General features: G+C 37.6%; 1 long non-coding RNA gene across 1 annotated transcript; it reads right to left on the bottom strand.

Moving 5' to 3' along the window:
* Window positions 1-11287: 11287 nt before the first annotated feature.
* On the bottom strand, window positions 11288-12392 carry LOC126912051 (uncharacterized). The gene is made up of 2 exons (XR_007706668.1): window positions 11889-12392; window positions 11288-11780 (listed from the first exon to the last, which is right to left on the bottom strand). It is a non-coding gene; the product is annotated as an uncharacterized LOC126912051 (long non-coding RNA).
* Window positions 12393-16086: the final 3694 nt, after the last annotated feature.

Here is a 16086-nt window from a genome sequence, read left to right as displayed (position 1 = left end):
TATTACTGCGCGCCCTTATGTTGGCATTACTGCGCGGGCTGCGTCCCGCGCATTCTATTCGATTTTAAAAATATTAAAGCAGTGTGCAACAAACTAGCGAGTTTGATTGACGAATGTCATTTCCCGATTTCCCGCGCAAATACTTAACAGTGGTGACGAGCGGATTTTACATTTGAAAATATGTCCACGGGAACAACTTATGGCGTTTTTACGACGTTTGATCACTCATCACAAGAGTGGAACAACTTTAAGTTGCGATTAGAACAATGGTTTATCGCTAACAACATTACTTTCGAAACCGACAAGGCAACAATCAAGCGTCGGGCGATACTTTTAACGTCATTATGTGAATCAACGTTCAAACTTGCATGCGATTTGGCGCTACCGAACAAGGTAGAAGAATTGGGTTACGAGGCGATCGTGAAACTCCTCGACAACCATTTTACTCCAAAAAGGTTCGGGTTTGCAGAGAAGTCAATCTTCTATGCAGCAACGCAGCGGCAAGACGAAACGCACACTAATGGGCCGCTAGGATTAGAGGTTTGGCAACTCACTGCGCATTCAAGAATTTGGAGGAAGCTCTGCTGGATAGGTTCATCATGGGCATGACACCGGGACGTGAGCGCGACAAGTTGTTCATGCAGGATCAGCGGGAGCTGACTCTTGCAAAAGCGATCGACTTGGCGGAAAGCGTGCGTTGCGCACGCCTGGCGTCGTCGACAGCGGGGGCGCAGGCGACCGCGGCGGCCGGTGCGGCCACAGCGGCCGCGGATAGCGTCTTCAATATCTCCAAGAAAGAGAAGTGCAGTGTGTGTGATTTCACCAACCATAAATCTAATCAGTGTCGGTATAAAAACTTCAAGTGTAAAAAGTGCAATAATAAAGGTCATTTGCGTAAAATGTGCCCTAACGAGGGAAAAGTGAAATACGTGGAGGAAGGTATGTTGGACTGCGGGGACGACGGTGAGTGTTTTTATAATATTCGGTGCCTAAAAGGGAAACCCATGACAGAGCGAGTGACGGTCAGTGGTCTAGCCTTAGAGTTCGAAATTGATAGCGGTTCAGCAGTTAGCGTAATCTCTAAAAGTACTTACAACTCGAATTTTAAGCGGTTGCCATTGTCAGTCACCAAAAAACGACTATTTAGTTATACAGGGAAAAACATCGAAACTATTGGAGTTGTTGCGTTACCTATATCATACCTAGGTCGCACACATACACTGGATGTGTACGTAGTACGCGCAGACGGGCCTCCGCTACTGGGCCGCGACTTTATTCGGGAATTTAATCTCGAGCTAGCGCCGGCAGCGGCGTCGGCGTCGGCGACGGCGGAGCCCACGAAGGCGCGCGTACACGTCGTGTATCAACACACACCTTGCGAGTCTGATACGAGTATCGGTAAAGAGCTTTGTAAAATGTTTCCTAAGGTTTTCTCAGGCAATCTCGGGGCGTTTAATAAATACAAAATTGATTTACATTTAAAACCCGATGCACAGCCGATTTTTTTTAAGGTGAGGCCTGTTCCATATGCTCTCAGGGGGAAACTAGACAAGGAGCTCGACCGGTTATTAACGTTAGGTATTTTGAAGCCCGTGGAACATTCAGACTACGCGTCGCCCGTGGTACCAGTATTAAAAAAAAACGGTAGCCTTAGACTATGTGCGGACTACTCAGTTACAATCAATAAACAGTTGATAATTGATCAATATCCTTTACCAACGGTGAATGATTTGTTGGCTAAGCTACACGGAGGCGTACAATTTAGTAAAATAGATTTATCTATGGCTTATAATCAATTTATTTTGAACGAAGAGTCGCAAAAACTAACGTGTATCAATACTCATCGCGGTCTTTTTAATTTCACCCGATTAGTGTTCGGATTGTCTAGCGCACCAGCTATTTTCCAACGCGCTATGGAATGTTTACTTTCGGGAATCGACGGAATTATCTTTCTATTAGACGATATTCTGATAACGGGCTCAAATAGACACGAACACAAACAAAGGCTCACTACAGTCTTACAACGTTTAAATGATGCAGGGTTAACAGTACAAATGAGTAAATGCGAATTTTTTAAAGATGAGATTGCATACCTTGGTCATGTCATAGATAAACACGGAGTCAGAAAATCGCCCGATAAAGTCAAAGCTATTTTACAAGCTCCTAAGCCAACAAATATAATTCAGTTACAGTCGTTTTTGGGTCTAACAAATTATTACCGGAACTTCGTGCCGGACGCGTCATCTATATTAAGTCCATTATATGATCTGTTAAATAAAAATAAAAAGTGGGAATGGACTCATAGGCACAATGACGCGTTTGTCCGAATAAAAAACATTTTAGCGTCCGATAGAACTTTGGCACATTTTGACCCGAATGCTAAATTAATATTAACGGTAGACGCCTCACCGACCGGGCTAGGTGCAGTACTATCGCAAATAGGTCCAGATAGATTGGAGCGGCCTATTTCGTACGCTTCCCGAACGCTCTCGCGGGCGAAAAAACTACGCACAGGTCCAAAAGGAGGCAACTGCAACCGTTTTTGGGGTTAAACGTTTCCATCAGTACTTGTATGGCCGTTCTCAGCCGTTTGTCCTTAGAATTGACCATAACCCCTGTTGGCTATATTTGGCCCTTATAAAGGTATTCCCGAGATATCCGCAAATCGCCTAGAAAGATACGCCATATTTTTAGCCGCGTATAATTACGTGATTGAATATATTAGTAGTAAACAAAATAGTTTTTTCTATAATGTATCTTATTTTAATTTTAATAATTATATAGAGAAGAAGCGGTGTATAGAGTTGCCTCCTGAAATCACTTTTTAGTGATCATTTTATGTTTTGTTCTCTTTAGGGTGAAAATAAAACCATGATTCATTTTAAAATTTGTTTTATTATAACTACACGCAAAAGCGATGTACATTCATTCTGCTTCGGACTTCGTTTTACAACGTTTAATTAACAGTACAACTGATTACAACGTAATAATATTTACAAATAACATCACGCAACGAAATCTAAACTCGACTATTAAACTTAGTCGATTTAACAAACAGATCCATGAGAAAAACATACATAATATAATAAAAATTCGTATTTATTGAAGAAATGTAATAAATATACTTAAAATTTAATTTAATTACACATTTTAAATGAGAAACAATTTTATTATAAGTAACACTAAACACAACATATTTAAAATCTTCGTAAATTTATGTTTTTGTAAATGCAACGTAACAATTCGATACATATTTTAGCTGCATTTTTATTTCTATACAATAATTGCGTTTTTCAAATAATCACATTCACTATTAAACCATAAAAGGCATGTTAGAGTGTGCTAAAATGTGACGTTTGATCATTCAACCTCGCTACATCCTTGTTGACTGGACATCTACACTACATGAGCTGCTGTTTACATGTGAACATTAGCTCATGACGATACCTAAGTACGTGTGTCGCCTGGACAGTCAACCTCGCTACATCCTTGTTGACTGGACATCTACACTACATGAGCTGTTTATTTGCACACTCGATAGCATACTGGATAATTTATTTATTTAATATTATTGTACTTAGTTTTTAAATTATATACAGTCTATTTACATAAATTTGGCAGTAATTTACAATAAATTCTAGGATTGCGATTTGGGGCATTGGGTGAGACGAGGGGCCATCCATTAATTACGTCACACGTTAGGGGGGGGAAGGGGATCGACGAAGTTTGACTTTATGTGACAAGGGGGAGGGAGGGGTCTTAAATTTCGTGACGTCTCATTTCAATTATTATAATTTAACTGTTAAAACACGATTTTGGAATTTATTAAGTATTATCGAAAAACTCAAAAAATGTTAGATGTAAAATTATAAAATTTGACGTCACACTAGGTAGGGGGAGGTCTCACAAATGTGACCAATTGTGACAAGGACGGGGGAGGGGTTCAAAAATCATGAAATTTGTGTGACGTAATTTATAGATGGCCCCCAAAAGCTACAATCACTCAAGTCTTAATATTTTCGTAATTTAGCATTTGTATTAAATTCCTTTAAGTAGTATCAATTCCTGAAATCATAATATATGTGAGACGGGATACTAGGGATGTTTTTGTAGTCTCACACAAAAGAGTGAGGTTGGAACAAAACATAATAATACGGTAGATGACTAATCTTTATTTTAATGCCCATCTTCTAAATTATTTTAAAACATTAGACGCGTATATTCCTACACAATTTTTCAAGATGCTATTCAAAAGAATTGAGCATTAACCAATTGACAATTCATTGTGCCTAAACATCTTAGTCGATTATCATTAATATTGGAAACGATTTAGTCGATTTTTCAACTCGATGTAGCATTCGATTATTTTGGACAAAAATTTTCAAATCTGTACCGAATATGCATTACTTATTTTTATTTTTTACATTTGATGGGTCGACGTTTGGCCGCTATCTCGCCTGATAGTAAGTGACGATGCGGCCTACGATGGAGCACGTCTGCCCATAAGCAACCTATTCACTCGGGCTTTGAAGACACCCAGGTTATACCCATCAGGAAACACAGACTCCGGAATATTTATTTATTTTCGAGTCCTATGTAAAAGAGGTTACCTAAAGTTGTTACCTAAATATAGCTAAAGAATTTCTAAGTCCAGCACTGGGCGTGGGATTACAATCTACACATATAAGGCAACTACATATTATCTTACATAATCGACTACTTTAAAAAACTGGTGTTCTTTTCAAAATGTATAGAAGAATTGGAAATATTATGAAAATTGTATTACATACTAATACCACGTCTCAAGAGACAGTCCACTGCTGGACTATGAGCCTCCCCTAAATAGGAGGGGTTTGCTATAATCCCCACACTTGTCAGACTGGTTGGGGATCGCAGTTTAAAAGGTTCATGTTTATCCAACCACCCTTTTGATATCATTGGTGATTAGTAGTAATACAATTTTCCAGATTGAATACAAATACACATTACTTAGTGGTTTTTGGCTAAAAATATATGCATCTCTTTCTAACGGTGGTAACGTGTCCTACGTACTACGCCCGGCACTTGTCTAGTTTTTCTTAGGGATAATACGACTCTGTCTCTTTCTTACTTTTACAAAATAATAATCAGAGGAAAAGAGATAGATATATTGTTTAGCCAAATCACCACAAATTTCAGGGATGATGATTTTTATATCTAGTAATTTCTCTGACAAAATCGGTGATTATTCATTATCTAATCACCATCCCCATTTTCCAAAAAAATGTCTACATACATACATACAACTACAAAATACAATAGCATTAAAATTATTTGTCATGGATTCTAAATCACGACTATCACCACATTTGGTTGGTAATCACCACTCTGCCAGTTGCGGTGATTAACGCGAAAACAACAACAATACGTTGTTATAAGCTAGGAAGACTATAATCAGTGCTTTGGACTGGCAAAGTGGTTAAATAACCAAGTATAAGGTGTTCTAAAAGTATCTGCCACGGCTTTAATGGGAGGTAGTGTTGTGTTTGAAGATTACAATAGTGAAGAAATTTCGTACCCCGGACCAGTTAACTCAATTTGAGAACATAAAGAAGTTAAATAAACATTGACTCTACTCTGCATAACGTGGTTCACAAATACGCACGATGCGACAGAGACAGTGAAAGAGATAGCTCTTTCATAACAAACTCATACGTAGATATTTTTGTATGAAAAACAAAATACTCATAATCAATCATTTATATTCACTATTGTAATCTTCAAACACAACACTACCTCCCATTAAAGCCGTGGCAGATACTTTTAAAACACCTTATAAATAGACAATTTGAGTTATTGGTGTTTTAACCAAGGCTAGCGATTATAAGTTTCACCTAGACTAGCTAGATAATATGTACTAAATACATATAAATGTACTCTTTCATCGTTTTTAAACATTTCAGCCATTATCGGTTATTATTTTATTAATCCCCATTTTGAAAATACACTTTGGAAGTCGACTTCAGGGACATGGTGTATAATTTCACGACTTTTTTTATTCCTTCAAGGAGTTAATCTAAAGTAATTTCCATTCACAAGCCCTATGATAACAATCACAGCCTTCATTCATCACCATGTATGGTTAAACCATTTTATTAGAGTTACTAGATATTTATTTTATTTTAATAAAGTAAAAACATGGCGAATATGAATCACCGATGGTCAGAACTTTTATAGTAACTATCGTGAGACATGCTAAATTAACTAAAAATCACAGTTTACTCTCATAAATTAATGGAGAAAAGCTCTACTAGTTTCGAGTACCAGTAGGCTGTGCAACGACGCTGCGTCTACGCACGCTGCTCATGATGAAGAGTCTGTGACTCGAAACTAGTAGAGCTTTTCTCCATTAATTTACGGGAGTAAATCGTGATTTTATAATGACAACAAATTTTAATCTAATGGTGATTAACACATTATACATATTAATCGAATAACCCATTTTGCGTTATAACACTAGAACCCATTGCATCCGCATTGCGTGGATATTGGATGAACTAAACGGTATTGAGTTTGGTTTTATATTCCGTACTCTGAATGCTATTGTAACAGCTACGATTGGGGTTGTATAGTTTTGACATTGAATAATTATTGAGATTTTATTGGATTGAAATTGACATTAGTTTCAAGAATAAACGCCTTGATACACATGGTGATTAATTCCACACAAAAAAAACACAAAGTGGTGATTAAAAATAAATAAATTTTACAAGCATGGTGATTAATGATTTATCCCTCTATCGGATCGGACGGATCATAGTCCATGTCTCCGCAGTATTCGGCTAGGAAGTCTAGGAATAGAGTGAACTTGCCTGTGGAGGATCGAGACCACCGCGCTGATACTGACTTCATACATGTTGATAGGCTCTCTAGGACGCTCTGTGGGAGAAAGAAACATATTTTTATAATCATCATCATTTGCGTGGTCGAGATAATTAAAGATTCCAGTTATTTTATAATTGTAGTATGAAACTTTACGCTATATATTTATTACTACGCTCTGCTCGACTCCTATTGATCTTATTAGTCGATAAATGCACTATTCAACACAAAAATAATAATTGTTCAAATCGGACCAGTAGTCCCAGTGATTAGCGCGTTCAAACAAACAAACAAACAAACTATTCAGTATTATTTAATATACCAAAGCTTAATAATATCCATGATAGGGTATCGAACCCAAGATGTTAATGCTCAGTAACTTAAAAAGGGACACTTGTGTTGTATCTTTGTTATAGTAAACTATCCCATTATCAGCCCTAATATAGTAAGTATTTGCACATGAAATAGTTCGAAGAATTGAATCAAAACATCACATAAAAAAATACAAAAAAATACGTACCTGAGACCAATCCTGTCTATACACAGCCAAGCACTGCTCAGTAAGCGAGTCTTCGCTCAAATAATCATGTTTCAACAGAAAAACTAAAACAGTAGCCATCGCCTCCCAAACATCGACACTCTTCCCATCACTGAGCAACATTATATTCCTCGGACACAAGATTCTATCGAAAAACTCCAAATTCACATCACTATCGTCACCCTCTTGGCCTTGGCTACCCGACTTTTGCGGCAAACTCTCCGAGTTTTGCTGCAATTTCTCCGAGTCTTGTAACAAACTCTCCGAGTTTAGTTGCACATTCTCCGAGTTTGGGTTTAGTATGACGATTTTAGTGGGGACTTCCTCGTCGCTTATGGGCGTTGGGGCGCGTTCTTCGTCTTCGAAATTTCGGAATTGTGGCGATAGTTCCTCTCGCCTCTCCGGGAGGGTTATTTCTTGAGGAGGAGACCTCTTTCTGTCCGGACAACACACGTTCCATATTGCGTGGAGTTTCAATAGAAATGACTCGTTGACTTCCTTCGGTTTTCTGCTTACTGTGGAAACAAATATATAGTTAATGTTAATATAATAGTAAGTAAATAATAATTACGCTACTGGTCGGCTCCTATTTTTATATTTTTAAATGTTATTTTTTTTTGTATTTTATAAGTAATAATTAAAAATATAATTTTAAATAAATATATGATTATAATAATGAATGTTCAACAAGTTTTAAAACTTACGAGTAGACATAGTTATATAACAAACTAGGTAAACGCGCTAGTCTCCGAAACTATCGAGGAAGTTGAAGGTTATAAAATATCACGCTACGATCAATGGGAGCCGAGCAGCGAGCAAGTATTGGATAATTTTATAAATGCGAAAGATTGTGAGGTATTGGTATGTATGTTTGTTACTCAATCACGTCAAAACGGCTGAAGAGATCGGGATGAAATTCGGAACAGGGGTAGATTATGGTCTGGCGATACCTATGGCAGAAGCTAGTTTAGATATAAATAATGAGACTATAAGTTTTTAAAGTAACATATTACTAGTGTAATATCATTAGAACGGGATATTTACCATGTTTATACTTACCATGTTTACCTTTTGCAAATATTATTTTATACATACTTATATATTACAAAAACTAATAAACATGGTAAATATCCCGTTTTATATTCTTTCTAATGATAAAACATTATTTAGACTCACCGAAGACGACACAGAGGTCGACACTGAGCTGCAGTATGGCGCGCTGCGTGGGGGGGCGGACGAACATGTTCCCCCCCCCGCACGCCGCCGCGCAGCTCGACAACACGAGGGGGAGGCAGGGGGACTCCGCCCCTTCTAGCAGGAGGCATACTTGCTCCTGGGGGGATACATTATCAGAATTATATGACGGGTTTGTTATAATCTTAGCAAGTGACAAGCATGGGGATTAATTCTGTGTCTTACGGCACCCGCAGGAAGAATGGGGATGAAGACCAGGCATCAACACGTGCACATTTGTCATCGTACGAAGATCTTGGTCACTCGTCCCGCAGATGTCGCAAGAAAATACTTAGTATAAGTTCACACTTGATACAGACAGATTTGGCAACTCTCTCTGACATCTCCAACCAGTTTGCCAAGTGTGGGGATTATTGCAAATCTTGTGTAAAGAAGGTCTATAACCCAGCAATGGATTGCCACGATATTCCCAACACGCCTGCTCAAAGTGGGGATTAAGACAAGTATGGGGATTATCATATTAATGATACATACCTTCAAATTAATGACACAGGCGGCCGCGCTAACATGCTGAGCCGAGAACTGAGCCCCCGGCGTGGTCATAGCGCTGACATCCACTGAGTTCTTGTGACACGTGGTGATTCCTAAATCACCGAGAGCGACCAGCGTCTTTACTTCAGATTCTATATCTTTGCAGAGGACCGCTGTGGAAGAAAATATTAAATTAACATTTTTAGAACAGAAAAATATATATATATATATATATATATATATATATATATTTTTAAAACGTTGCCTCACACTGAGATTTTCTCCTGTGTCGTGTGTGCGTTTCCAAACATACAAGTACACATGATACGCAGACCCGGAACAACAATTTGTGGATCACACAAAGAATTGCTCCGTGCGGGAATCGAACCCGCTACACGTTGCGTGGCAGCCGGTTGCCCAGCCACCACACCAACCGTGCAGTCAAATTAACATTAATTTTATCACCGAAAACTGCCTCGTTGGTCGAGTGGTTGTAAGTGCGATTGCCGGACAAGGGGTCTCGGGTTCGATTCCCGGGTCGGACAAAGTATTGCCGGGCTTTTTTCGGATTTTCGAAAATTTCTCAGTAGTAGCACGGAGTCTGGAATTGTGTCCAGTATATGGCAATAGGCTCACCCCCTATTACATGGGACTTATAACACAAATGGTGAAAAGTGTGTGTACATTGTATAGCAGCATTGTGTCGTAATGTGCACCTCTGCCTACCCCTTTTAAAAGGCGTGACGTTACTTTTTTTATTACTGACAGTTCGTAATATCTAAATCCAATCGTTAAAAGGGTTGACAATGCACTTGTAACGCCTCTAGTGTTGCGGGTGTACATGGGCGTCGTTTGCTTACCATCAGGTGATCCGTCTGCCCTTCCTAAATATTAATTATCTCAGTTAGTGTGAGTTTGCAAATGTTACGCAATCACCTCAAAACTACACTAACAATACATTAGATTTTTAGTTTTAATTCCGCTTATACATATATTTTTCCTCCACGGAGCATTCTCTCTCCTTTCTTCTTTATCTATAAGCGGAATTAAAACTAAACATCTAATGTATTGTTAGAGTTATAAGATTTTAAACTGACATGGTCACTAACACTATTATTAGAACTTATTACGGGATATTTACCATGTTTATTATTTTTGATGAGTTGAGATCACGGATTAACTGGTAAATATGTTGTAATAAGTTGTAATAATAGTATCGTTAGAGTATCCCCGGTCTCACCGTGCGTGGTCCAGTTGTCGTGCAGCCACTTGGCGAGTTTGGTGGTGGCGGCGCGCACCACCAGCGCCACCAGCGGGGGCGCCGCCGCCAGCAGCGCCGCCACGGCCGCCTCGCCGCGCCGCCGGGCGGAGCCGCGCCCGGCCTCCAGGGCCGCGCTCCGCAGGAGTTGCAGGTGCGCGGCGTATATCTGCTGCGCTGCCGGTACGAGACCCGCCTGGAACATATATATGTACTGACTGCCTCGTCGGTCGACTGGTCGCTAGTACAACTGCAAGGCAAGGAGACTCGAGTGCGATTCCCGTGATGTGAGAGAGCGGTTACAGGAAACCTAGAATCAGACAGCGAAAATGACAAGATTTGAAATTAATATTTTTGCTAAAGATTTCTGAAATTCTTGTCATAAGTTGTACCTTATTTTAAATATAGAGGAGAAGAGTATGGAGTATAAGTGTGGGAGAGCCATGCTTCGGCACGAATGGGCCGGCTCGACCGGAGTGATACCACGGCCGAGCAGGAAACCGACGTGAAACAACGCTCGCGTTGAGTGAGCGAAGTTACCGGAGGCTCTCATCACATTACAGGTTACCACTTCCCCTATCTTCCCAATCCCTGAATCCCCAACAATCCTTAAATTCCTTACCCTCATAGGTCCGGCGACGAACTTGTAACTCTTCTGGTGTCCACTGACGGTGGCGATTGCTTACCATCAGATGATACATCTGCTCGTTTACCGGCTTATACCATACAAAAAACAACTTGCTAAAGGTTTTTGAAATTCTTCTCACATAAGCCACTGTATTTTTGTTTTCTTTAATGTACTTTATTTTGATTAAACAGAATAGAGGAGGTTTCTAGAGCCACTTGAAACCACTTTTTAGTGATAGTTTTGTTTTGTTATCTTTCGGGTGAAAATAAAACCATGATTCATTTAAAATTTGTTTTATTATAACTACACGCAAAAGCGATGTACATTTATTCTGCTTCGGACTTCGTTTTACAACGTTTAATTAACAGTACAACTGATTACAACGTAATAATATTTACAAATAACATCACACAACGAAATCTAAAATCGACTATTAAACTTAGTCGATTTAACAAACAGATCCATGAGAAAAACATACATAATATAATAAAAATTCGTATTTATTCGAGAAATGTAATAAATATACTTAAAATTTAATTTAATTACACATTTTAAATGAGAAACAATTTTATTATAAGTAACACTAAACACAACATATTTAAAATCTTCGTAAATTTATGTTTTTGTAAATGCAACGTAACAATTCAATACATATTTTAGCTGCATTCTTATTTCTATACAATAATTGCGTTTTTCATATAATCACATTAACTATTAAAACATAAAAGGCATGTTAGAGTGTGCTAAAATGTGATGTTTGATCATTCAACCTCGCTACATCCTTGTTGACTGGACATCTACACTACATGAGCTGCTGTTTACATGTGAACATTAGCTCATGATGATACCTAAGTACGTGTGTCGCCTGGACAGTCAACCTCGCTACATCCTTGTTGACTGGACATCTACACTACATGAGCTGTTTATTTGCACACTCGATAGCATACTGGATAATTTATTTATTTAATATTATTGTACTTAGTTTTTAAATTATATACAGTCTATTTACATAAATTTGGCAGTAATTTACAATAAATTCTAGGATTGCGATTTGGGGCATTGGGTGAGACAGGGGGCCATCCATTAATTACGTCACACGTTAAGGGGGGGAGGGGATCGACGAAGTGTGACTTTATGTGACAAGGGGGCGGGAGGGGTCTTAAATTTCGTGACGTCACATTTCAATTATTATAATTTAACTGTTAAAACACGAACTTGGAATTTATTATTATCGAAAAACTCAAAAAATCCTAGATGTAAAATTATAAAATGTGACGTCACACTAGGGAGGGGGAGGTCTCACAAATGTGACCAATTGTGACAAGGACGGGGGAGGGGATCAAAAATCATGAAATTGGTGTGACGTAATTCATGTATGGCTCCAAAAACTACAAATCACTCAAGTCTTAATTTTTTCGTAATTTAGCATTTGTATTAAATTCCTTTAAGTAGTATCAATTCCTGGAATCATATATGTGTGAGACGGGAATACTAGGGATGTTTTCATAGTCTCACAAAAAAAGGTGAGCTTGGAACAAAAATAATAATAGGGTAGATGACTAATTTTTACTTTAATGTCCGTCTTGTAGTTTTATTGTAACTTTCGTTGAGACACACTAAATTAATTATTATGTAATCGACTTAATATCGGCTATAATATGAGCCTCTAGCAAGGCTTGAAACTAGTCGAGTTCCTCGTCAAAAACGTTACGTGAGTAAGCCGATAACATAATAATTAAGTCCGTCTTGTAGATTATTTTAAAATATTTGACACGTATTTTTAATTTTCTTACGGAAACAAATACTTTCGAAGATATATCGATTTGAAATATCGCGTGACGTCACTTTTAGGTACGTTTTATACGTAGAAATGACGTATTTGCTCCCACTCCTAAACTTTGATTCGTTTTATCTAAGTATTGTTATTTTATATGACAAAATAAAAAAATACGTGTCTAATATTTTTTCATTACCTAATTGACGGACTAAATAGATTTTTAATTTTCATACCCCGTCATCATCCCTATTATCTATCCAACAATATGTAGTTTGAAATATATTATGTACTATTTGTATATTTCTACACAATTTTTCAAGATGCTATTCAAAAGAATTGAGCATTAACCAATTGACAATTCATTGTGCCTAAACATCTTAGTCGATTATCATTAATATTGGAAACGATTTAGTCGATTTTCAACTCGATGTAGCATTCGATTATTTTGGACAAAAATTTCTAATCGAAACCGAATATGCATTACTTATTTTATTTTTTTTTACATTTGATGGGTCGACGTTTGGCCGCTATCTCGCCTGATGGTAAGTGATGATGCGGCCTACGATGGAGCACGTCTGCCCATAAGCAACCTATTCACTCGGGCTTTGAAGACACCCAGGTTATACCCATCAGGAAACACAGACTCCGGAATATTTATTTATTTTCGAGTCCTATGTAAAAGAGGATACCTAAAGTCGTTACCTAAATATACCTAACGAATTTCTAAGTCCAGCACTGGGCGTGGGATTACAATCTACACATATAAGGCAACTACATATTATCTTACATAATCGACTACATTAAAAACTGGTGTTCTTTTCAAATTGTATAGAAGAATTGGAAATATTATGAAAATTGTATTACATACTAATACCACGTCTCAAAAGACAGTCCACTGCTGGACTATGAGCCTCCTCTACATAAGAGGGGTTTGCTATAATCCCCACACTTGTCAGACGGGTTGGAAATCGCTGGTTAAAAAGTTTATGTTTATCCAACCACCCCTAAATCATTTCTCAACTAAGAATTACTTAGTATGAGGGGCACCTAAATTAAAGGCTTACTTATACTGTTAGGTGTCACTTATAGATTGGTGAAAACCAAAACGTCGTTAAGTGTCTCCTATCTTAACTTAGGGGTTGCTTAAAACTTAGGAGAGTTTGTTGAAAGCGGGCATTAATGTCTTTAACTATGTATGTATGTTGTGTAATGTATTTTGACTTTGACTTTGACTTACGTTAAAAGTACCCGTAATTTATGATTGTAAGCTCCAAAACAGGTTGAAACTAGACGAGAATGTATAGTTTTTGACACCATTGGTGATTAGTAGTAATACAATTTTCCAGATTGAATACAAATACACATTACTTAGTGGTTTTTGGCTAAAAATATATGCATCTCTTTCTAACGGTGGTAACGTGTCCTACGTTTATTAGGATAATACGACTCTGTCTCTTTCTTACTTTTACAAAATAATAATCAGAGGAAAAGAGATAGATATATTGTTTAGCCAAACCACAAATTTCAGGGATGATGATTTAATATATTTGGATATCTGGTAGTTTCTCTGACAAAATCGGTGATTATTCATGCCTAATCACCATCCCCATTTTCCAAAAAAATGTCTACATACATACATACAACTACAAAATACAATAGCATTAAAATTATTTGTCATGGATTCTAAATCACGACTATCACCACATTTGGTTGGTAATCACCACTCTGCCAGTTGCGGTGATTAACGCGAAAACAACAACAATACGTTGTTATAAGCTAGGAAGACTATAATCAGTGCTTTGGACTGGCAAAGTGGTTAAAAAACCAAATATAAGGTGTTCTAAAAGTATCTGCCACGGCTTTAATGGGAGGTAGTGTTGTGTTTGAAGATTACAATAGTGAAGAAATTTCGTACCCCGGACCAGTTAATTCAATTTGAGAACATAAAGAAGTTAAATAAACATTGACTCTACTCTGCATAAAGTGGTTCACAAATACGCACGATGCGACAGAGACAGTGAAAGATAGTTTTGTATGAAAAAGAAAAACTCATAATCAATAATTTATATTCACTACTGTAATCTTCAAACACAACACTACCTCCCATTAAAGCCACGGCAGATACTTTTAAAATACCTTATAAATGGACAATTAGAGTTTTTGGTGTTTTAACCAAGGCTAGCGATTACAAATTCCACCTAGACTAGCTAGATAATATGTACTAAATACATATAAATGTACTCTTTCATCGTTTTTAAGCATTTCAGCCATTTTCGGTTATTATTTTATTAATCTCCATTTTGAATATCGACTTCAGGGGCATGCTGTATAATTTCACGACATTTTTTATTCCTTCAAGGAGTAATCTAAAGTAATTTCCATTCACAAGCCCTATGATAACGATCACAGCCTTCATTCAATTTCATCATCATTAATCACCATGTATGGTTAAACCATTTTATTAGAATCACCACATATTTTTATAATAACTATCGTGAGGCATACTAAATTAACTAAAAATCACGGTTTACTCACGTATGGAGATAGAGAAAAGCTCTACTAGTTTCGAGTCACAGAGGGACTCTTCATCATGAGCAGTGTGCGCAGACGCGGCGAGAGTAGGCTGCGCGACATCGCCATAGGGTAAAAATTAGTAGAGCTTTCATTAATGTACATGAGTAAACCGTGATTATTTAAAAAAAGTAAAAATATGAATCACCAATGGTCAAAAAGTCACAAAACGCTACAACAGCTTTTAATCAAATGGTGATTAAAACATTCAGAATGGTGATTAACACATTTCACATATTAATCGAATAACCCATCTTGAGTTGCAATACTAGCGCCCATTGCATCCGTATTGCGTGGATATTGAATGAACTAAATGGTATTGAGTTTGGCTTTATATTCCGTACTCTGAATGCTATTGTAACAGCTACGATTTAATGTCAAAATTATACAACTCCAAGTTGTATAGTTTTGACATTAAATCATTATTAAATAGAAATTGCATTGACATTGATATTAGTTTCAAGACTAAACGCCTTGATACACTCGGTGATTAATACCACACAAACAAAAACAAAGTGGTGATTAAAAATAAATAAATTTACAAGCATGGTGATTAATGATTTATCCCTCTATTGGGTCGGACGGATCATAGTCCATGTCTCCGCAGTATTCGGCTAGGAAGTCTAGGAATAGAGTGAACTTGCCTGTGGAGGATCGAGACCACCGCGCTGATACTGACTTCATACATGTTGATAGGCTCTCTAGGACGCTCTGTGGGAGAAAGAAAA

Source organism: Spodoptera frugiperda, chromosome 21 (assembly GCF_023101765.2).
Source record: "Spodoptera frugiperda isolate SF20-4 chromosome 21, AGI-APGP_CSIRO_Sfru_2.0, whole genome shotgun sequence".
Lineage (NCBI taxonomy): Eukaryota > Metazoa > Arthropoda > Insecta > Lepidoptera > Noctuidae > Spodoptera > Spodoptera frugiperda.
This window is presented reverse-complemented; position numbering and strand designations above follow the sequence as displayed.